The sequence below is a fragment of the Bubalus bubalis genome, chromosome 10 (assembly GCF_019923935.1).
Source record: "Bubalus bubalis isolate 160015118507 breed Murrah chromosome 10, NDDB_SH_1, whole genome shotgun sequence".
Classification (NCBI taxonomy): domain Eukaryota; kingdom Metazoa; phylum Chordata; class Mammalia; order Artiodactyla; family Bovidae; genus Bubalus; species Bubalus bubalis.
Window position 1 is genome coordinate 34,976,954 of NC_059166.1, and position 26,360 is coordinate 35,003,313.

General features: G+C 40.2%; 1 protein-coding gene across 22 annotated transcripts in view; it reads left to right on the forward strand.

Moving 5' to 3' along the window:
- EPB41L2 (erythrocyte membrane protein band 4.1 like 2) overlaps positions 1 to 26,360 on the forward strand; it is a 215,064-nt gene that overhangs the window by 44,798 nt on the left and 143,906 nt on the right. Inside the window, exon 1 of one of the 22 annotated variants that reach the window (XM_044924227.2) lies at positions 1,472 to 1,882. The exons of 20 other annotated variants lie outside the window; for them this stretch is intronic. The gene's annotated coding sequence lies outside the window, so the exon portion shown is untranslated. Of the gene's footprint in view, positions 1 to 1,471; positions 1,883 to 12,476; positions 12,499 to 26,360 lie in introns of those variants that run through there. One more of the 22 variants, XM_025294534.3, reaches the window with a different exon arrangement.

Sequence of the window (26,360 nt, forward strand, 5' to 3'; positions counted from 1 at the left end):
ACCTCTGGAGAACCTTGGGCAGCTGTTCCTCTGTTGTTATTTACTTATTTGAAAGTAAGTCATGTGAAGATGTGGACAGTTAACTTAAGGAACACTTCTTTCTTTGATGATTGTCTTATAGGCTATTTCACGTTGATGCTGACTATCTCAGGACACCCTCTCACTCCCAACCCAGAGTAAAGAAGTCTCTAACAAGGAGGCCATATCTTCCTGCTCCTTCTATAGACCCTTTCTCAGAAATATTAACAATTATATTTACTTTGAAGATGTTGTTAAGCTGATAAACAGTAATGTGAAATCTTTTTGATATTCTGTTGAAGGAGATGAAAGATGGTTTATTACTGGTTAAGTTTAAGGCAAGCAGCGAATGAAGCATGCTTGCAGTTAGCACTTGTTTGATATGTGCAATTTATCTATTTAAATTGGAAAGATTAGAGTAACAGAGCATGCCTTCTGTGCTTACTAGTTTCAGGCAAGCCAGGTCCCTTTACCAACTCGACATGGAAGATTTTGCCTTTGAATTTTCAGTTTTGATTCCCTGGTTTGCCATCGAGTTTTCTCACAGTATATAGGATTTATTTGCTGGAAAAATTCAGGTGCCTTTGGAAAGGGGTTCTGAACTTGAAATATTTTAAATTAGTGTCAGTATTGGACTCTGAAAAATAAAATTATCTGTTGTTAAAGTAATGAGTGTATGTAATCGAATGGAGTTTCCTTGGCTTATCATTTTTGTCTGTGTGGTTTCTGGAGTTTCTTGACATTGTACTGTTTTGGAGAAGTTACCTTTGAGTCATGATTGGAACTTGTTTGAGGTTGCATGTCGTTTTGGGGAGACAGAAGTGTTCCCTGGAAAATACTGGACTGATTTTCAGTTTGTGAATTATGAGCTTGGTTCACCAGACTGCATTTTGGAACTTGACTCTCCAGGGCAGAGTAGTGTCCAGCTTTACTCTGTGAGTAACTGCAGTTGCCTTTTTGCCATTTGGGTTTGTTTGTTTATTTATAAATGATCTGTCTGTGAAATTTTAAGCCAAATGGGATACAAAGGAATTCCTAGTTTTCAAAGGTTCTTCTTTAATTTTGCAATTTAAAATTTAAAAATTTTAAATTTAAAAATAAGGGCAATTTTGTCTTTATTTTTAGAAGTTAAATATGTTACAGCTGTTGAGTAATTCACCACCTCCTGTTCTCACCTCTGCTTAAATAATTGAAGGAGAAAAATACAGATTGATTTTGTATACCTGAATATAAAGCTGAATATTCAACTTCATCTTTGTAGCTTGCCCAAATACCTGTATGTGATCCTTAAGACTGTGGAAAAAGCCTAGAGTCAAAGAGAAGATAGGAGATTTTTTTTTTTTTTTAATCAAAAGGCAGATGTGCCTACTTTAAATACTTAGTTCGACCATGACACGTTGAGAATAGTGGGAAGCCAAGGACAATTAAGCGTCAGGAAATGGTGTCACATGTTGCCTGTTGTGTCCTAGATGATTTGGATAAAACAGAAACAGCTGTAATGCCAAATGCCCTATAAATTTCAAATGCGGGTGTAAAGCGCGGTGTTAGCACAGTTTATGAGCTGACTTAATAGAGAGCTTTGCCCACAGGTCTTCTGGTGACTTGCTTTCAGCTTTCTTCACAAAAATGCAAAATATTTGGGGCCCTTTCATATTGCTAAATGAAAAATGGTGTGCATTTGGCTCCATAAAGCAAGTAGCCTTGAGAGATGGGCCTGCCTAGAAATTGACTACATTTTTGTGGGAGAACGGGTGAAAAGGGCAGTTTCCTGTGTTGCTGCCAAAAGGTCTGAACAATTTGTAGTAGCTTGTGGCTAGAAAACAACTTCTGTGAGGCAAAAACAGCAACTGCAAACTGGCTCTGGGTATGTGTGAGAAAATGCTCTTCTTTCCTACTTGATTGTTTGCCATTATAGAAATTATGTACAGTGAATTTTCAAACTCAAACGCTTAAAATGGTGTTTTGGCTGGTTTGCATAAAAACCTGGGGAAATATATTTGGAGGTAGCCCAAGCGGTGTATAATTTGGTACTTACAAAAGGGCAGCATTTATATTTTGCTTTTATTGTAACCATGGGTCTAGAGAGGGTTACTCATTTGTCTCCTGCCTTAAAAAGTGCAGGTAAATCTTGGCATCTATGGAGTGTTTCTACAGTAATGGATTTTTTTTTTTTTTTAGTTAACATATTAGGTGTGTGTTTTCTTAGTTAACTTGGGTGTCGTGTTCCATTTTGTATTAGATGTATGTTTATAACATATCCATGTGAAACTATTGGCAATTGTCACTTACTGGTACTGACAGTGTGCCGGGTGCCATGCTTATGTTCTTATATTGGCTATGTTGTTTACTTCTCTAGAAGAGGGAACAAGCTTAGGGTAAGTGTCAGGTAGCTAGAAAATGGTTGGAACGGGCCAGGATTTGGAGTCTGGTGTGTGCTTTCTTAATGATATCAAAATAGTTACTATTTCAGATCTTAATTTGTAGAATTAAAATCTGTTTTTTCTTTTTTTGTGGTTGGGCTTGTATAAAGATTAACGGGCTTCCCTGGTGGCTCAGACAGTAAAGAATCTGCCTCCAAGGCAGGAGACGTGGATTCGATCCCTGGAGAAGGCTACCTACTCCAGTATTCTTGCCTGAAGAATTCCATGGACAGAGGAGCCTGGGAAGCTACAGTGCATTGGGTTGCAAAGAGTTGGACAGAACTGAGCGATTGCACTGAACTGAACTGACTGAGACTTGGTTTGATTTAGTTTAAGTGTTCTCACTAAGTTCTTTTTCGGTCCCAGCTTTCACCACTCCTGAGCGTCTATATACTTATTACTGCTTAAATGCTCCAGGCTTTACTTTTTTTGACCTTAATTTTGATGTTCCTCTTCTGTTGGGGATATCTGGTAGCTTTTCATTAAACTACAGACAATAGTTAATGGAGGCATGACCCTTTCCTTAAGATTTCGCCCTGTTCATCAACATCAGTGTCTTCTTTATTTAGTAAATAGGCTGGTGCTCATAATCTAGCACAATGATTCTTTACTGAGATGGGGGTGGATGGGTGAGTTTTGTCTCCTAGGAAACATTTGGCAATGTCTGGAGATTTGGTTTCTTGGTTGCCATGACTGAAGGACCTGCTACTAGTATTTCTGTATAGAGGTAGGGAATGCTGCTAAAAATCCTTTAATGCACAGGACAGCTTCTTGGATGACAAAGAATTATTTGGCCACGGATGTCAGGAGTACAGAGGTTGAAAAACCCTGAGCTAGCTAACACAGAAAGAAAAAGTGAAAGTATTCATTATTCATTTGTGTCCGACTCTTTGCAACCCCATGGACTGTAGCCCACCAGGCTCCTCTGTCCATGGAATTCTTCAGGCAGGAATACTGGAGTGGGTTGCTATTCCCTTCTCCAGGGGATCTTCCCTACCCAGGGATCAAACCTGGGTCTCCTGCATTGTAGGCAGATTCTTTACTGTCTGAGCCACCAGGTAACCCCAGCTAACACAGGGCATAGACCAAACCAAATCTTATTAATTGGAAACCATTTCTTTGTAAGGTTTTTTTTTTTTTTTTTTTTTAAATAACAAAACAACTCTGATAACTAGGCAAGTTTTTATTCTCCATTCTAGAGGTCAAGGAAGAGGCTCCCAGTCTGCTCACCCAGCCCTAAGCCAGGTGACACAAGTTGACCTTACACTGGATTCTTTTAACTCTTTTCTACCTTCATCCCCTCTCCTGACCTAGATGAGATCACACATTCAATTATTATCTGCCATTATCTTAGTCACAATTAGTTGAATATTAAGAATGGTACATGAAATACCTTGACTTGAGGTGGGAGAAAAGCAAAAGAATGAAAGGAATGTGCACCAAAGTTTGTACTAGGATGAAGGTCGTTGCGTGCCTCTTGCCAACATATTAGTTCAGGTGATGCAACTATGAGTGATCTTCACAGGTTCACACATAACTACCGTGGCAACTATTGATTAGCTTTTGTAAACTGAGAACAAATACAAGGGATGAATGAAATTTTCAGATAGGCTAAAAAAGAAGCAATCTCTAGGTCCAATAACTATCACTTAGCCTACCATATTAGTAGGGAAATTGACTTTTGTATTTTATTGCCTTGTGAATTCTTGGGCCTAACCTTTGTGATTTTGATTAAATGTAACAAGTTGAAAGGAGCAACCTGTACCAGTCTTGATGTCTTTGCAAATACTTGGGATGCTGTCCATCCTTTCTTTGCATCTTCATCCTTCAGTTCAGCTGCTAAATGGTGTCCAACTCTTTGTGACCCCATGGACCATAGCATGCCAGGCTTCCCTGTCCTTCACTATCTCCCTGAATTTGCTCAAATGCATGTCCATTGAGTCGGTGATGCACTCTAACCATCTCATCCTCTGCTGCCCCCTTCTCCTATTGCCTTCAGTCTTTCTCATCATCAGAGTCTTTTCCAGTGAGTGGCCAAAGTGCACTTTGACCACTTTGCATCAGTGGCCAAAGTATTGGAGCTTCAGCATCAGTCCTTACAATGATTATTCAGGGTTGATTTCCTTTAGGATTGACTGGTTTGATCTCCTTGCAGTCCAGGGGACTCGGAAGAGTCTTCTCCAGCACCAGAGTTTCAGAGATGGTTCTAATTTTACAGTCATTCTCTGCTCATCTACTGTTTTGCAGATGACTCTAAGTAGGTATTTCTCAGAGTGGATTGTAATCATTGGTTTCCTCCTCTGCTCCCTTACTGGGTTATGTGTCCTAGCACAGTGCTGGGTATATAGTGGCCATCGCCTCCACATGGAGTGGATGAATGGAAGAGGCAGAGCCAGGAGGAAACACCTTAATCTTAAAACTGAGTAACAGAAAACGGTTGGTAGAGCTTTTGAAACTCAGGGTGCTGGAAAGGAGCCTAAGTAAGTGAAGAGTAGGAATTGTATTAGCATCACCTTGTTGGTGTTTTTGTGCTGGGCATGTTTTTTTCTTTTTTAAACGTTAGCAATCAATGGCAACCCACTCCAGTACTCTTGCCTAGAAAATCCCATAGACGGAGGGGCCTGGTGGGCTGCAGTCCATGGGGTCGCTAGGAGTCGGACATGACTGAGCGACTTCACTTTATTTTTTCACTTTCATGCATTGGAGAAGGAAATGGCAACCCACTCCAGTGTTCTTGCCTGGAGAATCCCAGGGACGGGGGAGCCTGGTGGGCTGCTGTCTATGGGGTCACACAGAGTCAGACACGACTGAAGCAACTTAGCAGCAGCAGCAGTCTAGGTGGCTGAGGCCGGAAGGCTAGTCTGTGGCCTCGGCCCTTTCTGCGTATCTGCTGGTATAAGTGGTGTTCATGTCTTTTACCTGAAGTTCCTCCAGGCTGTGTTACCCTCTTGCTCTGAAGGGCTTTTATAGCTTTTGCATGTTCTCAAATCTGCCTGTTTGCTGGCATATGTTATTTCAATCTGGATTTCTCATCTGCGTTAGGTCATGTCCGGCTCCCCTCCAGGAAGAATGGAGTTTTAAAGTGATAGAAATGACCCCTGAAACCGGACAGTGATTTCGCTGTGGCTGCTCTCTTAGGGCACATAGAGTTCTGGCCTTAACCTTTTATTGTCTCCTTGGGCAGATTTGCTTCCTTTGCTTCCTCTTCTGGCCGTTGAATTTCAAGAGCCACAGCTTTATTTTACTCTGGGGTTTATTATGTGCCTGAGTGTCACCATAAGTGGCCTGGGTTGGAATAAATAGCAACTCTGTAATGCATGTGTTTTGTTTTTCTATTGAATTACATAAAAGCATTAGACGTTTTGATTCAAAATAGAGATAATTATGAGAAAAGCTGTCTCTTTCAGTGAAAGGCTCACTAGCCAGGCACCAGTGCTTACCACTGTGGCCATGTCATTGGACTTGTCACTTGCAAATTGAACATGCCTGATTGCACAGGTGTTTGCATGGTTGAACAGATTATATTTGAACAATAAACTGTTATGCCTGACAGTGATTAGAAAGGCAGGGCAGAGTTGCACATGAATTAGTTTGGTAAGAGAATTGAGGAGAGAGTATTACCAAACATTTTTATAAGAGAAAGCAAAAAGACTTTTTATTCTTTAACAGTTAATTGTCCTTAAACTTAATAATAGTAAGTCAGCCTTGTACCAGGCAGATTTTTTTGTTTGTTTGTTTTAATGAATGGCTAGTAACTTTTTTTATTTACTTACACCATTGAGTGTGTTGAACACTATCTGGTTTTCCCTATTGGAGGACAGATATAGTTAGATTGTGGCTGAGATCATAGGAAGAACCAGTATCCAGTGTCATATATTTTTGGTCTGTCATTTTTGGGGCTTTATGCACAAATGTGAAATCTATGTCTGGGAGAGTGGGGGTGTGGGTTGACTAGGGAGCTGTCTTAGGATTTCTGGAGCTCTCTGAGAGTCCAGTTAAAGTTTGTGGCCATGAATTTGACTTGAGAAAAGTTACCATCGTTAGTTATTTTTGTCGGTGGCTTGGGTGCAAGTCTGAAGTAAGACTGTACCTTAGGTGGAGCCAGAGAGTCCGTGGACATGCTGGAGGAGAGAGGGGCTGGGAATTAAAGGTCTGCTGCTGGTCCACGGAAGTCAGGCCACTGTGAGACGGTTGTGAAGATGGAGCCCTGGGCAGGGGCTGCGGGCACAGGCTGCTCAGGGTCACAGAGTTGTTGGACTTGTGGTTCACAAGGAAAGACAGAAGATAATCAGAGGTTGGGACGAATGAAAATGAGGTAATGGTAGGTCTAGGGCAGAATTTTTCAAGAAATCATTTCAGAAGGCCACAACTGGCATTTACAAGGTGAAATGGCATAAGCAACGTGAGAGTTGGGGCCTTATCTAGTCTATACAGAATTCTATGTGAATTTCAAAAAGACTTCCCTTTTGGGAAAAGCTTTCCATTAGCAATCATCACACCTCGGACAAACCTCACTGACTAGAGTAGAGCTTTGCCACTGCGCAGAGCTTCCCCTTGGGGAAGGGGAAGAGAAAGGGAGGTCGGAAGAAAGAGGTGCCCCCTTTCCTGGCTGAGGCAGCCCGCTGGCAGGGAGAAGGCTCACTGGGACTGGGGCTGGATTTAGCACAAAACGCTTAGGCTTTAAGCCTGATCAGAGTGGCCATTTGAAAACTGTGTTTCCATTAAAACTGGGTGTGTTTACTGTGTATTTGTGAACTGGGTTGGGATGTAAAATGTTTTACTCTTTTACTGTGGGTCACAGAAAAAAATTGAAAGTGTTTGGGAACCGTGGGAACGGGTAACAGAGGATACAGAGGGCAGGATCAGGGGGTTCGCTTTTAAAGTAGGAAACAACACACACACACACCCCCCCCCCCCCCCCCCCCCCCCCCCCCCGCTCTGTGGCTTACAGAAAGGAGTGGGGAGTACTGATAGCGAAAATGACTTCAATTTGGAATGCATCCTAGGTTGGGGATTCAGCCCCCTCTCTTCTGGCAGAGGCTTTATACATAGTCGGGTGGTGGTGAAGTATGGTCCAGACACTAGTTGAGCTTCTCGCTCAACCCTGGGTCTAGGGAGCTTTTCTGTCCGACTGAGGGAAATAGACTGGAAAAAAGTCAAATTGTGGGTCACAATCGAGATCCTGCGATTTCGTAAAAGCTAAGTGGTAAGGAGAGGGGGCTTTTGATGTGTTCTGGGTCATAGGGAGAGAGTTTTCTGCAACTTAGAGTCACAGGTTTACTACATAGCATGTAGTCAGTTGTAGAAAATTGAAAATTGATTTTTAGAGGGTTGTAAGGGTGACAAAGCTCTGTAAAAGTTTATGTGGACAGTCGTGGGAATTGTGAGTTAGAAGTTCTGGCTTCTTTCTTTTTCAGCTGTCTTGTTGACTTTAAAATAAATGAGCATTAGCATCCCTGTGTGATCTTGGCTCTGCCTTTGGAATGTAAGTAAGAACGGACAAACACATCTGGACGTTCCTTGTCCCTCTTCACGTGCTCTGAGTAGTAAAATCTTGACAGTAAATTGTAAGGCCTTGTGTAGCTTTCTAGTCTGAACTTGAGGTGGAGAGTTTCGTTTCCCTTCCTATGGGGCCATGTTGGTCAGGTATTGGTGGTAAAAAGCAGGCCACAATTCCATGGCTTTTAAAAAAGGGATCAAGCCATGGTGGAGTGGAGAGTTAGGCAGTTTGGGTGGAGGCCCGGGTTCCTGTGGCTCTTCATCTCCAGTTGCCAAGAGTTGCCATGTCAACCCCCTGGTCAGGTACCACATCTCTGGGCTGGTCCCTGCTGGAGAAGTGGTAGAGTCGGGATTCTTCACTGGACTGTCTTAGCGTGAACGAAGGGTGACAGAAAGGGTCAGCCCCCACTCATTCTTCTGGGGAGCAAATGTGTGTTAGAGGAAACTCCTTATGTGTGTTTTCCTTAAAAATTGCAGTTAAGCTTTATGGATTAATTGGACCATCTTAAGTAGGCTTGGGGAGTTAGTACTCCCTTTAGTGGCTGTTTCTGTGGGGAAAAAATAATAACAACTAACATTTACTTACTTAGAGTTTGTTGTTCAGTTGCTAAGTCATGTCTGATTCTGTGACTGCATGGGCTCCCATCCCCGGCTTCACTTTTGACATCCTTATCTCATTCCCCCCTGTGCTCACTCCTTCCCCAACAAAGTCCTCACTTCATCTGGGGTTGGGGTGTATGTATGTTTTTTCCTGTTTCCAAGGCAGTGACTCAAAATCTGGCCTGTCATGAGTCAGTTCAGTTCAGTCCCTCAGTCGTGTCCGACTCTTTGTGACCCCATGGACGGCAGCACAGCAGGCTTCCCTGTCCATCACCAACTCCCGGAGTTTGCTCAAACCCACGTCCCTCGAGTCGGTGATGCCATCCAGCCGTCTCATCCTCTGTCATCCCCTTCTCCTCATGCCTTCAGTCTTTCCCAGCATCAGGGTCTTTTCCAATGAGTCAGTTCTTTCTGGACTGCCTATAGACAGGCGTGCAGAATTAGTCCTTCTCAGGCCTGCTGGAAGTTAACGGTTTAGAGCTGCTGAAGTTTGACCTTCAGGGATGGTCCTGCCAGTGATGGCTGTGCTCTACAAAGTGGTTAAAGCTGTGAAGTTCTGAGTGTAGGATTCCTAAGCAGAGTACAGTCACGTGTGACTGTGAGGTTTTCTTGTGCCAGGAAAGACTGTGTTTTTATGTTAAATAACATTGGGTGGCCTAAGGGATTCTAGCCACAGCTGCATTCCAGAGACAGTTCAGAGCTATGGCTGGTAATGACATCACCATCGCAGGTGCCAGATCATTCTTTTTTTTTTTCCAATATAGCCTGCCCACGCCTTTTTTTCTTAAAGGACGTTTAAGTACTGCTGTGAGGATTTGTTGCAGAATAAGTATGAAATCCAATTCTGGGTGTGTGTGTGTGTATGTGTGTAGGTAGAGAGATGAAAATAAAGTGCTTTTGGAAGATCACGCAGTCCCAGAAATTCCAGTTTTAGGTTACTTGCGTTCAATCACTCCCAAGAGATTTTGATGGGGAAGGGTGGGACGGAGGAGGGGGTTCAGACTAGAAGAGAAAAGTAGCTGTGATAAAACAAGGTTGAGGGGCTTCCTCCCTCTACTTTCCCCCTGATCCGAGATTGGCCTGGAGTGTTTCCAAGAAAACTCTGATTTCCAGTGTATTTCACAGAGGCCGAAGAGCTCTGATTCCAAATGTCAAGCTTGGATTCAAGGGATTGGATTTTTTTTTTTAATGATAAATTTATGTGTTTGTTGAATAAAACTTGCAATACAGAGAAACATAAATAGTAAAAGCCAGCCTCATTCCCACTTTAAGACATAATTTCTTTATATTTTTATTTTGTAAAAAATGCATTTGGACGTGATAGAATACATTCAGAGGTTATAGGATAACTACTTCAGTAAATGCATATTTATGTACATTTCACAAGTAGGGCTCATACTATGGTTTTGACGTTTATTTTCATTTAACTTTGTGTCACATTTGCCACGCCAAGTAGTTTTTTTTTAGAATGCAGAATTTTAGAACTATGAGGTACTTTAAGAGGTAGTGAATCCTCCCTGTATTTTATAGATTAGGTAATTTAATAAAATGAAGTTAAATGACTTGCTCTAAATTCCTGTTACTTTCAGAACTGGAATTAGAACTGGTTCCATCTATTCCAGTATATTTTTAACTATCCCATTCTGCCTATTTTACTTTATTTACTGGCAAAAGTGTGTGAATAATTATCTCTAGGATAAATTAGAGATTGTTGCCCCAGATAATTTAATCCATCTCACTCTGAGTATGAAAAAAAGTGAAACTTTGAGACTACTCAAACACACCTGTGTAGTTAAATTACTTTGCCCCAAGTGATTTGGAGATGTTAGAAACCATTATGAGATGGCTGGATTGTTGCTATTTTAGGGTTATTTGATGTGAACCTGGAAGAAGTAAAGTTTAAAAATGTGTGCTTTACACTTAGCACAAGCATATTTGAAGTGTTTCTTTCTGTCATGTTAAAACCAATAAATCTCTTCAAACTTTTTAGTGGTCTTGCCAAACTGTTAATTATCATCTCCTTTGCTAAATTTCCTCTTCTCTGGAATTCTATTTTCCTTATTTTGCTGAATTCCCATAGGAGTTCTTGGCTGTATAATTCCTTTGGCAACTGCTCACATAGTCTTAATGCATTTCTTCTACCCTTGTCTTGAAACAGTAACATTTTATGAACCTTAAACTTTCCATGAGGTTGTGTGAGTCCATTTCTTCTGTTGTCTTGAAAACAGTAACATTTTATGAATGTTAACTTTGCATGAGGTTGTGTGCATGAGACTCTTGGCTCCTCAAGGACAGGATGTTGTCTTGTTATTTTCCTTCCTTCCACTTCTCTCCCCTTCACTTTGCCTCCTCACTGTAGTACTAGCAGAGCACCTGTGGGCTCACTCTATTATTATTGTAACTTGTTAAAAAAGTTCTGAGCACATTTAGGGCAAATCAGAGAACATGGCCTCCTGTCTGTGAGTTTGGTAGTCCTGCTGGTACTGCCGATTTCAGGAATATCTCTGCAGAAAAAGCAAGTCTAGTATGATTTGCACATTGTTTTGGTCGGCAAGTAGTTAGATGTCATTTTTGAGGCAGTTGTTATGGATTCATATGATGTACTGGCACACATAGCCTCAGACTCACCCTCACCTCTGTTTGAACTTAGGCTAGAAGAAACTGTATAAAGCAGCTGATGGGTGGGCTACTGCAGGGCTGTCTGAAAAATAGGTGACGGAGAATCCTCAGTTTTTGTTTTTCTTGGAAAAATTCCTCCACAGAAAGTCTTCAGCATATTTTAAATTCTGCATCTTGAAGAACTAAGATTTTGTATATCTCTGAATTTGCTGTATCTTGAGGGAAGAAATGGAAGATGGGATGAAGGGTGTGAAGAAACTTAGTGTTGAGTAAGTGGAGAAGAAGTAGGAATAGGAAGTGGAGAAGAAAGGGAATGATGGCTGGGATACATTTGTAGGTAGAGGAAGAAGGAAACAGTAAGAATGGAAAGAGATCGAGAAATAAGGATAAACAGCCAACTATTAGGGTGGGGACAAAAATCTGAATGTCATTTGGCAAAGATGCTTATACTTTTGGTTTCTTCCCAAAAGTTTTTCAAATGATTGTAGTGGGTGGGGAAACTCCCCTAGAGATGACAGCTTAAGTGTTGGATGAGGAATATGACAGAAATAGCTTGAGTGACTTAAGTAGGAAGAAACAGAATTAAGAAACTTTTTTTTTTTTTTCTGGCAGTGCTCTGCATTTCTTATAATACTGTGCTTAATTTATTCCAAAAAGTTTTTCAGTATCGTATAAAGAGTCTCATTTTTGATCAACTCCTTTTTTTCCTGTGGGGTTGCTTGCCTTAGAATAGGTGTCGAGCTCTCCCTCTCTTTCAACTTGTTCACTATGGAAAACTGTCAGGACATAGAAGATATGCTGCAAACGGAGACTGATTCCAAGAGTTGACCGCAGGACAGCAGCCACATCATTCAAGGGACCCAGTACACGTGTGTGATGTTGATGTGCACACACATGTGTTCTTTTCCCTTAAAGAGGTCTTGTGATGCTAGAATGTGATCTTATTTCTTTTGAAGTCTTTTTTTTTATTCATTATTTTTAAGTACTAATGGCTCTGCATACTCTCCAGGCTATGGGGAATTGTTTTTCCATATGTTTCTGTTCGGGTCAGTGAAAAGAGGAAAATAATTTAGGGATGAATTTTATGATTGGAAAAGGAACACTGCCTCCTAAAAGATATTTATGTTTACCGTTGGGTTCTAGTATCAGTCGCATTATTTCCTGACCCGGGGCTGGGCTGCGCCTGACATAAGCGTTAGGAACTGAATTGTGTCAGCACCGCTCCTTAAGGCGTTTATCTTAATCCAGGCGTCCTTGGATTGTGCCCACGAGCACACAGTGGTGGCAGCGATCACAGAGCTGGGCTGCTGGTGTGAGCTCTGAGGAGCTCAGTGATCACCCGGTGAGTCCAGTCCCCATGAACGCGAGTTGGTGTTTTTATTTAGATGCTCTATTTTGATCTCATGAGGGGTCGTGGTATTTAAGTTACTTCGGTGTCATTCTCCTGGGATGGACTGAATAGCCCTGAATTCTGTCTCACGGGGCCCTGTTATGCAGCTCAAGTAAGTAGAGGATGATGGCCAGGGAGGTACCAGCCGCGGAGCTGGTTGCGGTATGGTCCAGATTTGGGTGTTTGGGTTGGCCAGCTTTCCTGGAAGATAAGCTTATATTGTATTTACATAGATGCATCCTGAAAGTTCTGTGTAATTATACAGTTGTATTTGAGTGTTCCAGAATAAAACAGTACGTCTCCTGTCTGTGGCTTTGGCTCTGAGAGCCATAGCTGCTGCTTTCCTGCACATTCCCCTGCACTTTCCCTTGTTCCTGCTTTCCCCTGTGATCTTCTGTGTTACCCTGAGTGGAGAAAGGAGCAAAATCTTCCATACTTGTCTCTGATGAGTGCTTTGCATGAAGGAGAGAATATAGAAATGCTGTGGCTAAAAAAAAAAAAGCCACTAGCCTGCATTTTCGTACTGTTTTTACACCTGTGGGGAATTGGAAGTTTTGAAGTGTGAGGTACACTGGGAAAAGAAAAACCAAGAGGAAAACGTGGTTTGGAAAAACAAACCTGGCTGGGAAGATAGGTTTCTGCCTTTTCTTACAATATTCTTTAAAAAAATAAAAATTCCCTCACTTAGCTCAGAATTTCTTAGATTCTCTCGTGTCTGTGATGCAAAGGATTGGCTACATTATTTTTTCAGGCCCCTCCCAGACTCATGATTCAGGAGGACTGTATACCCCCAAACGTATTGTTGTAGGACTTATTTCAGAGCCACTTTTGTTTTCTTCTTGCTTCTCTTAGAATTCAGTACCTTTTTGAAGGTGATGATCCTTTAGGTCAGTCTTAACCCACGAGAACCAATCATACAGGTGAAGATAGTTGTTTCACACTCCTCACATTTTCCTTGTATGAATCTTAAAAGATGGCATGGCATTTCTTGTCATCAATGTGCCAAAATAGTGTTTATTCCACTGGAGGGCCATTTAATATTAAGCTTACTTTACTGAATCATTAAGGTGATTATCTTGGATAATAGAAAAATAAGATGACGGTGCCAGGAATTGTCTGAAAAAACAGGTGCACAGTTTGTTTTTTAAAAAGTGTTTTCTTATGATCTCATCTCTTTCTCCTCAAATGTACTAAGCATAACTTTGTGCAAAGGAGTGTGTGTTTTGCTTTGGGGGATCCAGAGAAAAGACAGACTTGTTAAGTACGGTGGCTAAGATGTGTGCTCATAGGGTCAGTACTGCAGAAAGTGCACAGCTCTGGAAGGGGGTAAGGGAGTGTGGGCACTTGGAGGAGAGAGGGATGGCAGTCTTTGGACAGGGCATGGCCGGTGGCTGGCTTTTGCCTGATGGTGGTGGTTGTGATGGGCATGCTTCGAGGAGTAAGCCTGGAGACTCTTGGCTTTTTCCTCCCTCAAGACCAGAAATCATCATGCATCCTACTGAGCAGAAAAGTTAGAAAGGAGGGTGTGGCCAGAGCCTAGAGGACTGCATTTCAGGTGAAAGAATTTGGGTTTTCTTTCTGCAGTTACTGAGGTTTTCCAAACAGGTGAATGATGTGATCAGAACTGGAGTGTAGGAAGATGAGGTGGATAGAGAATCACAGTAGGGCTAACAAATTTATGAGAAAATGTTAGTTATGAGAAAAATTTACCTTTGGTAACTTATTTACTGGTTTTACTGACTTGAATCAGAGTCTACTGCTTGTTTTTTCCTACAGTACAAAAGTCATCAAATTGTTTTTTTAGGGCACTCTCCACTGAAGATAACTAAGTATATACCCTTCAGATAAAAGTGGCTTTGTTGTGATCTTTTTCCGTTAAGTATACTCAGCTATTTACTGTATTTTGTAATTAACCTTGACTACTCTTGGCATTCTCTCATAGCCTTCCCCGCCCGCCCCCCCCCCCCCCCCCCCCCCCGGCATTTAAGTCCTTTTCATATCAGTGTTTTAAAGACATTACATGATTGAGTGGGTATATCACAACTTCACCTTCACCTCCATTTAATAAGCGTTTAGTTCCATTTTAGTATGCTATTTTAGGAATTTTCTTGTCCTATTTTTGACAATAGTTTGTCTTTAATCCTTGTGAACATTATTTGGTGTTGATAGTCTTGCACGTCAAAGTATCTTGGAAAGAAAGTCAAAGTCTTGTAGCTAATAAGTGAAAGAGTTACAGTTGAAACTCAGATCTGCTTGTTACTGAATCATTTTATATCTACAAGCCTCAGTTTCCTTATCTATAAAATGGAGGCATCGATAGTACATTTCTTTTCTTTTTTTAATTTTATTTTATTTTTAAACTTTACAAATTGTATTAGTTTTGCCAAATATCAAAATGATAGTACATTTCTAATAGAGTGGTCATGGGAAATGAAGTGAAATGATCCCATGTGCTGGCATAGGTTGTTTGTAAGCCATCTTCTGAACAACATAGATGCATGGTGTTTGTGAATCTAAAACACTTAATTGATTCAACCGATAAGTAATTTTACATTTTGAATTTTAAAGGTAATTTTCTTTTCAAACTTAATGAAATCACCCAACTTTTAAAACCTCAGGCCCTCTTTTAATTTTGTGTACTGTAACACATGAAACTTGTATTCTCAATAGTTTTCTTTTAATTCTTCCCCACAGACTGTCATTCTACACGTTCAGCTCTGTTTTGTGTTAATTTTTACTGCCTTTCCCCCCTGAAATGCAATAGTCCTGTAGTGTCCTAGTGGAAACATTGTTCTCTTTGTTTGGGCTTAAGAAGTGCCTTTGTCATTCCTTTGAGACATTCTGCAGATGCCATTTTGCAGTTCTGAAAAATATGTCGCTGTCCTCCTTGTGCTGTGTTATATTGTGTGTGTATGGCTTGGTATTTTAATGAAGTTGTAGTGAAAACTTGACAGCGATAACTTGTCACGTGATGATAAAACATAGAAAGGCTCTTTCTTAACTGTAGATATGTGGTCCCCATCTCTCCATAGCGTTGTGTGGTCGGAAAGTAGATCCCTCCTTTATTCAGACATTTGATACTTTTTGACTAACTTCATAGAAAACTGTTAAAACAGCTTCTTTGAACATGTACTGCTTTTTAAAGATCTCTTAATTTATATGTTCTTAATAGCATTTTAAGTGGCAAGTATACCCTCTAATTTGCTAAGTGGCTTTAATCCTTGTACTATGAAGTGGGGGCAAAAATCTTTTGGGAAATTGCCCTGATAAAATCCAGGAAATTCCTTTCATTCTTTTAAATCCAGTTAAAATCTAACTTTTAAAAAAGGCCTCTGATGTAACAGTGTCTGCAAGCATGTGCTTCTTAGAGTCCAGTAGTTTCTTGTAGATAGTGCCAAGCTCAAAGAGGAGTAGCATGAATGTATCCCTGTGTTTCAGGTAAATCTATACCCCATGGCACACGACCAGTTTATTATAACTTTGCTGGGACTTAGCCAGCTTGTTTTGTACAGCTTTTAAAACTGCCAAAGTAGGGGTACAGAAATGAAGGGGGAAAACTCATCTTTCTTTCTTTTAGTGGATTTTAGTTTATTAAAACATTTCTTAATTATTATATGTTTAGTGGGAAAAGCTTGTTAATATAGAAAAATACAAATAAAGCAAAATTTTCCATTGTCCACGTTCAGGAACAACAATTGTTACCATTACAGCTGAGCATTTCCAGTGTTTTATCTGTGAATTTACATATGAGGTAGAACAACAGGGTTTTCCTTTTAAACGTGCTTGTTTGCCCTTGGCGAATGTATGTCTAAATTGTTTTTCTTTAAATTGAAGTATAGTTGATTTACAATATTGTTAGTTTCTGGAGAAGGACATGGCAAATTCCATGAACGGAAGAGCCTGGTGGGCTACAGTCCATGGGGTCACAAAGAGTCGGCCATGACTGAGCACATCAGCAGCGCATTGTTAGTTTCAGGTGTATAGCAAAGTAATTTGATCATATATTATTTTTCAATTAGAGTTCAGTACAGGATATTGAATATAATTCTCTGTACTATATAGTAAAGCCTTGTTGTTTTTCTCTTTGATATATGGTAGTGTGCATCTGTTGGTCCCATATTGCCAATTTATTCCTCCCTCCCTTTCCTTTTGGTGACTGTGAGTTTATTTTCTGTACCTGTAAATTCTTAAGATAGTACTGCTTACTTTTAGAAATGTTACTCCATAGGGCATTCATTCATTAGATGGACTCACTTGAAAGTTCTCAATTAGTAGAAAGTGTGTACCTTTATTGCCTAAAGATATATGAGTCAGAAAAGGATGGGCTAATCATTTTGGATGTTTTCCAGGATCATAAAAGCATAATAGGTCTATATTAGAACTGTTAAGAAGCCTTTAAAACAAGTAAAGATCCTATCACATAAGCCCTGGCTCGTCTTGGACAGCTGGCTCATTGATTTCCAACAAGAGCTGATTCTGTGGTGGCCTGACTCCTGTCATCTGCGGCAGAGGTACCCAGGGATTACGGTGTTTGTATATGTTTAACCATCAGCTGGGCTGGTTTTAGACAATGATACCAAGCCCTGTGTCATGCCGTCCCATCTGTTTCTTTTAAAGATAAATATACAGTTGGTATGGGACAGATCCTGTTACACTAAACTCCATGGCAGAAATAAACTTCCCAGGTGGCTCAGTGGTAAAGAATCTGCCTGACAGTGCAGGAAACACAGAAAACTCCAGTTTGATCCCTGAGTCGGTAAGATACCCTGGAGGAGGAAATGGTAATCTATGCCAGTATTCTTGCCTGGAGAATCCCGTGGACAGAAGAGCCTGGTGGGCTGCGGTCCATGGAGGTCACAAGGAGTTGGACACGACAGAGCAACTAAACAACAACAGCAACATTAAAGGTTGAGGTGAGAGGAAATCCTCTCCAGGGGATTGGTAGATACTTCGACCAATCTTCTTCCAGAAGAGAAAAGCATCTCAAGCCTGGCTCTTACTACTCTAGGATCCAGTGGGAAGAATATTTACTTTCAATATATAGATGATAAGCCAGCAGGAACAGATTTCTATATCTTATTATATCTGTGCTGTTCTGTTGTTTCATTCAGCATTTATTGAGTTAGATGTTCTGGTATAGTTAACATGGAATTATAGATGATAATGGGAGGAGATAAAAAAGGGATTGAGGAAGATATGAGACACTCGAATTATGGCTGAACCCAAATGGCTTGAATAGATCCAGGCAAAGTCTTTGGTGGGAGGAAAATATCAGGGGGATGGGGACTGGGGGAAGTTAGATGTGGCTGCTAAGTAGATTATTAGGAGTGCTACATTCCACCATTTGTCTGATATATATATATATATATATATATATATATATATATGTATGTATGTATGTATACACACAGTTCCATACATTTAAGTGTAATGTATAATTGTGTATATATCCTTTTAGTTCAGCTTACACAGGTCAACTGCAGGTACAGTCCTTCCCTCTTCCAAGGACAGACCATATAAAGTTCTGTTGGCCTGCTGCATCTAGAGGCAGAGTATTGTCTCAGAACACGGTGTACCGGTGATGTCCATCCCTCTGGCTTCAGTTCCATTCAGATCAGATGTCAGCGATCAGCTGCATTGTTGAGATTTCCCCCTGGACAGTGCTCTGCCCTGCCCTGTCCTGTCGAGTAGCTGTAAATTACCCTCTTGGATCACCAAGCTGTGTGGTTCGTGGGGTGTGTGATTAGGTAGGTTAAGAGCAGTGGTTGCTCTGGGGACAGCTTGTCCGTGAAGTGTAATTCCTGATCAGATCTTACTGCCCCTGGTTCTGTCCATTTGAAGGATCGCCTTCACTCACTATGTATACCTCAGGGCCGTCTCCGAGCATGGGCTGTTACTCTCCATTTAAGTCTGACTTCGCCCTTCTTGGCATCCTGCTTGCTTTGCCAGTGGGTCCTCCTGGAGTGGTAGACACTCCCTGCTGGGTTGGTTTACCAGACTTCCCTTTGAGAGCCTTGTGATTTGTGAGAGTGTGTATGTACCATAAACTCACAAATAACTTGATTGCCTCCCCCGCCCCCATGTTTTATTCTGTTTTCTAAAAGTCAGTAACAGAGCTATTGTTAGGTTTGGTTACAAACTGCTTGTTTTTAACCTTATACCTGGAAGCTGGGGTTAGATTTTTTTTTTTTTCCTCAAGTGTAGACAGGGGAAGTGGACAGTCTAGACAGAGGAGAGTCAGCATTAATGAGGACACGGAAGCATTTCTTGTTGAGGCTGGTGTGGCTGGAGCTTGGGATGTGTGAGAGAGCATGAGAAGCAGAAGATGAGCCTCGTATCTGGACTGGAGTCAGTCAGTGCGGAACCCGGGAGATTATACTGAGCAGTTTGGTTTCTGTACTCCCTGCAGAGCCACTGGAAGCCTTTCAGAAATTTTCATTGCTATTATTTATTTGAAGGAAGAGGCATAATTGCAAATATCTGTATTGCAGAAAAACTACATGCCAGGTTTTATGGGGAATTACCAGATTTCCCTGGGTATCTGTGCTGGTGAATTTTACCCTCAGTTAAAGGCATCTACCCAAGGAAGCCTCCTTTTGTATTTCTTTTATTTATGGCTTTTAGGTGAAATTTCCAACTCCAGTAACACTTTTGTATTTCTGTGCAATAAAATCTGGTGCTGAGGTTTTTGGGTGGTATTTATTGTACTGGTGACTAGGATCAAATTTAATTTTAACCTAATTTTAATAGTAAATCTCACTGTTACCAGTTAAGTACTTTGTTTTTACTACAGAGTAATAACCTGAAGCTTGGCAGTACTGATTTAAGTAGGTGTCTTTGGTATTTATTGCTCTTTATTATGAAACAAATTTGTGCCTAGTCTTACTGTGAGCCAGGCTGGGCATTCAAAGATGAGGACGAAGGCTGAGCTGCAGATAACTTCACAGTGAAGAAGACTGATGCCAGGAACTCAAAAACGGTCATTTGAGCAGTAGAAGTACCTATAGAAAAAAGAACAACACTATGAGCCTGGATGAAGAGTGAGGAAAGGGTCAGGAGTGACAAATGTACTGCATTTATTTATTTTTTACTGGGATTTTTGTTTGTACTACTAATTGAGTATGACCCATCAGTCCATTCATTCATCAAACATTCCTTTGGCTTCCTTTACTGTATGACAGGTGTTATATTGGGTTGTGGGGGATATAGATGTAAGACTGCAGTCTTTGCCCCTGGGAATCTATTGTTTACATGGACAGCCAGCCAGTCAATAGCAAAGAGAGGCATTTTGGGGACTGGGAATTGCCCCTGAGAACTGGATAAATAAAACATTTTTTAACTGTTTTGCTTAATAATTAATAAAATCATACCATAAATCAAGTAAGTGAGAATCTTTTTGTAAATTACCTTCTTAATAGTTGTACAGGAAATATTTGTTGAATGAATGAATGTATCTTTTGTGTAAGAATAGGTTTTTGCAAATTGGTATTAACACAAAAGAACATTTGCATTATTTGCTACTGGCGATCGCTTCATGGATAGGATACTTTTTCTTTCCAATTGAAATTTCCAGGAAGTATCACTGTCCTAGGGTTTCTGGCCAAGCACTTTTCTGAAGCCAATGGGTGGGTGTATGTTTAGATCCAAGAGAAACAAATTATAACCATGGATGTGAACTTTTCACAGTCTTCTCAAAGTAAAAGCTTGAAAAAATATTTTTATGCTTCTCTCTTGCAAATACTAATATCCTTTTCTAAAGAGGAGTAAAGCAAAGATAACATGTTGAGTATACTGGGTATTCATATTGTTGCCATCCTTCCTTGTAATTATCACAACACCTCAAAATGTTCATTGAGAATTTTTGGCTGTAATTTTGAATCCTAGAACTTGGTAGAAAGAAGTATATATGTTCAGTTCAGTCACTCAGTCGTGTCCGACTCTTTGTGAGCCCATGGACTGCGGCACGCTAGGCCTCCCTGTCCATCACCAACTCCTGGAGTTGACCCAAACTCATGTCCATTGAGTTGGTGATGCCGTCCAACCATCTCATCCTCTGTTGTCTCCTTCTCCTCCTGCCTTCAATCTTTCCCAGCATCAGGTTCTTCTGATTCTTCTCTTTAGTCAGTTCTTCACATCAGGTGGCCAGAGTATTGGAGTTTCAACTTCAACATCAGTCCTTCCAATGAACACTCAGGACTGATCTCCTTTAGGATGGACCGGTTGGATCTGCTTGCAGTCCAAGGGACTCTCAAGAGTCTTCTCCAACACCACCGTTCAAAAGCATCAATTCTTCGGCTCTCAGCTTTCTTTATAGTCCAACTCTCACATCCATACATGACCACTGGAAACACCATAGCCTTGACTAGATGGACCTTTGTTGGCAAAGTAATGTCTCTGCTTTTTAATATACTGTCTAGGTTGGTCAAAGCTTTCCTTCCAAGGAGTAAGCATCTTTTAATTTCATGGCTGCAGTCTGTATATGTGGTGAAGTTGAAATAAATTGGACATTGCTATTTTAAATAATGTAGGTATTTTGGGAGGCAAAGAATAAAAATACTATAGCATTAGATTTATGAAGCCTAGCAAAATAGAATGTGGGTATACAACAATAAGAGCTTTCTATTATACAAAATATAAATTAGATGTATCAAAAGTCTCTTAGCTTAAAATTAAATATGAGTGTAATTGGGAAGCAGTAAAGGCTTTGTAAACTGTAAAGCCCCTATAAATGCATACTTGGTGTCAATCAGTTCAGTCACTGAGTTACGTCCAAATCTTTGTGACCCCATGGACTGTAGCACACCAGGCTTCCCTGTCCATCACCAACTCCTGGAGCTTGCTCAAACTGCTGTCCATTGAGTCGGTGATGCCATCCAATCATCTTGTCCTCTGTCATCCCCTTCTCCTCCTGCCTTCAATCTTTCCCAGCATCAGGGTCTTTTCTAATGAGTCAGTTCTTCGCATCAGGTGGCAGAAGGTTTAGCATCAGTCTCCAATGCATATTCAGGACTGGTTTCCTTTAGGATTGACTGGTTTGATCTCCTTGCAGTCCAGGGGACTCGCAAGAGTCTTTTCCAACGCCACAGTTCAAAAACATCAATTCTTTGGCGCTCAGCTTTCTTTATGGTGCAACTCTCACATCCATACGTGACTACTGGAAAAATCATAGCTTTGACTATATGGTCCTTTATCGGCACAGTAATGTTTACACTGCTTTTTAATGTGCTGTGTAGGTTTGGCATTTGGTGACAATACTTGGTATAGTACACAGATTTCTTAAACTTCAACCCACCCCCCCCCCCCCCCCCCACTGCCCCAGCTTATGACTGCCTTCATGGTTTGTGTTGGTGTGGAAGAAGACACAATCATGGTGGTGCACATTCTACCAGGTTAGCTAATAAAAAGGGAAAGTGGAAATAAGAGTCGTAAAGAAGTATCACAGGCTTAAAATTGATATGTTTTAGTTTCAAAGCCTCTGGTGGTTCCATGTCATAGACTTTGAACCAAGATTATACAGTTTAGTAACAAAAATTTGCTTATATAATTAGGTTTTAAGCACCTTCAGGACACTTCCTTATTCCCTAACATAGTATAGGGACCACAGTTATTTATAATATTATGAATTCTTTTCCTAGACCTTTCCCCACCTCAATCTTATAGTAAATAAAACACCTTGTTTCTGCTGTCTAGGGCCATCTCTTTGATTTGCCATCACGATTTATTCTGTACAAAGCACAGTTTGCTTCTTCATGCCATTTCTTGTTCCCATTCCTAATATTTAAAGTAGATTTTTTTTGTACACAACTTACTTAGAAATGGATTATTTACCTACTCTGACAATCTCTGTCTTTTAGTTGGTACATTTAGGCCATTTACATTTAATTGTTGCTGGGCACCATTTTGTTCTTTGTTTTCTGTTCCATCTGTTCTTTCTTTTTCTTTTTTTCCCTTTCTTTTTCTGTCTTCCTCTGGATTGAGTTATCTTTCTTTGAGTCCATTCTGTCTTTACTATTGGCTTATTCATCTATACCTCTTTTTTTGTTTTTTTTCTTTTTTTATGTACCTCTTTGTTACCTAATTTAACTCATTAAATTTGTCTCCAAACCCTCTGTTCCTTTTATAACTATTTCAGTGACTGACTTCTGCTGCCCTATTAATTGCTCTTTATTTTTCTCTCTTAACTCTGATGTGTTGCCAAATTCTTATCATTCTGCCAATTGAATATTACTTGAATTTATCCATTCCTTCTGCTGATACCTTCTCTAGTCAGATACTATAACCTGCACAAAGCTGAGCTCTTTTGGGGTACAGTTTTAACTTCGGTAGTCAAAGAAATACAAGTCTTAACGTTGACAAAGAATTGACAAACCACTTATGTTTTTACTCTGGTCTCTTGAAAAACCCAAATGTGGTTTTATAATAACTGCAAAACTTAAAAATTCTGTGTACCACTTTATAAATTTTTCTTATTCTTCCTCTACACAGTTTAAAAACAGCTCTCATACTCTTTCCTTTCAACCAGTTTCCTCCAAAACAATGAACACCAACTCTCTCAGTTTCAGTTTGAGTCTCTCCTGTGTTCTTTATGGATCTGTTCTTTAGTGACTCAGCCCATTCCACAATAAATCAGTCAAGTTGCTTTCAAAATTGAAATTACAATGGCAAAATTCTCTTTGGAGGTGAGGAAGCAGAGACTGGCTACCTATTTGCTAATATTTTATTTTTTAAACATTAATGCAGCTATCATTTCTTAGATGAAGAAGGAAATGGCACCCCACTCCAGTACTCTTGCCTGGGAAATCCCATGGATGGAGGAGCCTGGTAGGCTGCAGTCCATGGGGTTGCGAAGAGTCGGACATGACTGAGCGACTTGACTTTCACTTTTCACTTTCCTGCATTGGAGAAGGAAATGGCAACCCACTCCAGTGTTCTTGCCTGGAGAATCCCAGGGACAGAGGGGTCTGGTGGGCTGCTGTCTCTGGGGTCGCACATGGTTGGACACGACTGAAGCGAATTCGCAGCAGCAGCAGCATTTCTTAGATAAGCAATATCTATGTAATAGATATGTAATGGTCTGTCTGGTTTTCCTGTCACCCCTCCCCCCACAGTTTAAAAAATTTTTGTTCTTCATATTGTAGTCAGGATTATAGTTTTAAAGTCTTTTAATTTTAAGCTTAAAATCCTTTCATGGTACCACTTTACTTTTCAGAAGAGCCTCAAATGTTGTAACATCTCTTTTATCCTTGCTGTTTTGGATTTTAACTTACTTACTGAGTTTCAGATGTTAGGTTGCCTCTCTGAGTTTAGCTGATATATCAGGTTTTCTGTCATGTCTAGACTTTTGTACATGTTGCTAACAATATTCTACTCTCAGGTCTCAATTTAGATATAACTTCCTCTGGATATCTTTTCTTCTGTGTTCTTCCTTTCACTGGGCCTTTTCCTCCCTGTCAGATATACCTCACTCCAATTGATTCTTTACCTGCCTCTTTTTAAAAAAAAAAAATTGTTGTTTAATTGAAGGATAATTGCTTTACAGAATTTTGTTGGTTTCTGTCAAAGGTCAGCATGAATCAGTCATATAGGTATAGGTATGTCCCCTCCCTTGAGCCTCCCTCCCATCTCCCCTGCCTCCCACCCCTCTAGGTTGATACAGAGCCTCTGTTTGAGTTCCCTGAGTCATACAGCAAATTCCCATTGGCTGTCTATTTTAAATATGGTCATGTAAGTTTCCATGTTCCTCTCTCCATAGCTCTCACCCTCTCCTTTCTCCCCCCACCCTGTGTCCACAAGTCTGTTCTCTATGTCTGTGTTATCACAGTTGTTTGATGGTTAATGGGCTCTTAACAATACTAAGTATTTAAATCCATAAACATGGATTTACTTAGGTCTTTGTTTTTTTTGAATATTGTTACATACTTTTCAGTGTACAAGCCTTATACTTGTCTAAATTTACCCTATGTATTTTACTTTTTTTGATGCTAAGTGAGATATTATTATTATTTTTGGATTGTTTATTGCTTATGTATAGAAATACAACTCAAGTTTTCATATTCATTTTATACCCTGCAACTTTCCTGAACCCCTCTATTAGCTTTTTAAATGTATTTTTAAGGATTTTTATTTATTACAATTATGTCATCTGCAAGCAGAGGTAGTTTACTTCTCCCTTTCTTATTTGCGTGCTTTTTATTTTTCTTGCCTAATTGCCCTGGCTTGAACTTAAGCACAACATTGAATAGAATGATAAGAGGTTGTGAGAGGGAGCATCTTGTCTTGTTCCTGATCTTAGGGGGAAAGGTTTCAGTCTTCGCCATTTAGTATGATGTTAGCTGTGGGTTTTTGTAGAAGCTCTTTGCATGTTGAGGAAGTTTCCTTCTATTTTTATTATTTTTAGTTTGTTTATCTTGAAAGGATGTTGGATTTTGTCAAATTCTTTTTCTCTCCGTTGAGATGATTGTGTATTTTTCTTCTATTAATATAGTTATATTGATTGAATTTCACTTTTTGAATCATCCTTATACTCTTAGAGTAAATTACACTTAATCATGGTATAAGATCTTTTTAATACCTTGCTGGGTTTAGTTTGCTAATATTTTATTGAGGACTTTTGCCTCAGTTAGGGGTATTGGTTATAGTTTCCTTTTTTGTGACATCTTTGTTTGGCTTTGGTATCAGGCCTCGTAGAATGAGTTGGGATGTTTGGGATTTATTTTTGAGTTGATGAAATGTTCTAAAATTGTTTGTGGTAATGGTTGCACAACTGACTACCCTAAAAAACATTGAATTTTATGGTTAAAGTGGGTAGCTTGTATGTTATTTAAAAAACAACAACAACAAACTGTTATTAGCCCCCTTACTCTGCAGGAAAAAACCCACCAAAATAAAACTTTAGGCAAGGTGACCTGTCTTTTTTAACCCAGAGGCCTTTTCATCTTCAGAGCTTTCAACAGTCTTTCCAGCTATCATATTTCAGCATTACTTCTGACTTATCTTTGTATGTGACTGATCCAGTGATAGTGGTCAGCCCACTGTCCTGCTCACTGCTTCCTGCTTTGCCAGACATCCAAACCATCTTGTGCATCTTGCTGCCTCAGTCTGCCCAAGGACTGTTCCTGCTTGTCTTGAATATCACTGTCCCTCTTTCCCACCAATGACAATATATCCTTTCTTGCAAAGTCTGTTCAAATTTCTTCTGTTTACTACTCTAGCCTGCAGTTATCTTAGTCCCAAATGCCTACATTAGATGATTGTTGTCTCACTTAAAAAATTGTAATGTGTGATCTGGAATTACGTGTAAGTTTGCTTACCCAAAGAGTGGGATGGAATGTTTGAAATCAAAATTATTTTGAGAAATCTTGTATATGTGTTTGTAGTATCAGTAGGTATACACTTTATTTTATGCATTTATAGTTAACTCACAAGTTTACAGGACTTCCCTGGTGGCTCAGACAGTAAGGCATATGCCTACAATATGGGAGACCTGGGTTCGATCCCGAGGTTGGGAAGTTCCTCTGGAGAAGGAGATGGCACCCCACTCCAGTACTCTTGCCTGGAAAATCCCATGGATGGAGGAGCCTGGTAGGCTACAGTCCGTGGGGTCGCAAAGAGTTGGACACGACTGAGTAACTAAACTTTCACTTTTCACAGGTGTATATGGATGGCTTTTTATTTGCACTTCTCTGGTCTTCTCAAATGGTTCCTAGTGCTTTGAAGAAAGGCATGATGTGGTATTTTTGTTGTTGTATAGTCACTAAGTCATTTCCAACACTTTTGTGACCCCATGGACTGTAGCACCCCAGACTCCTCTGTTC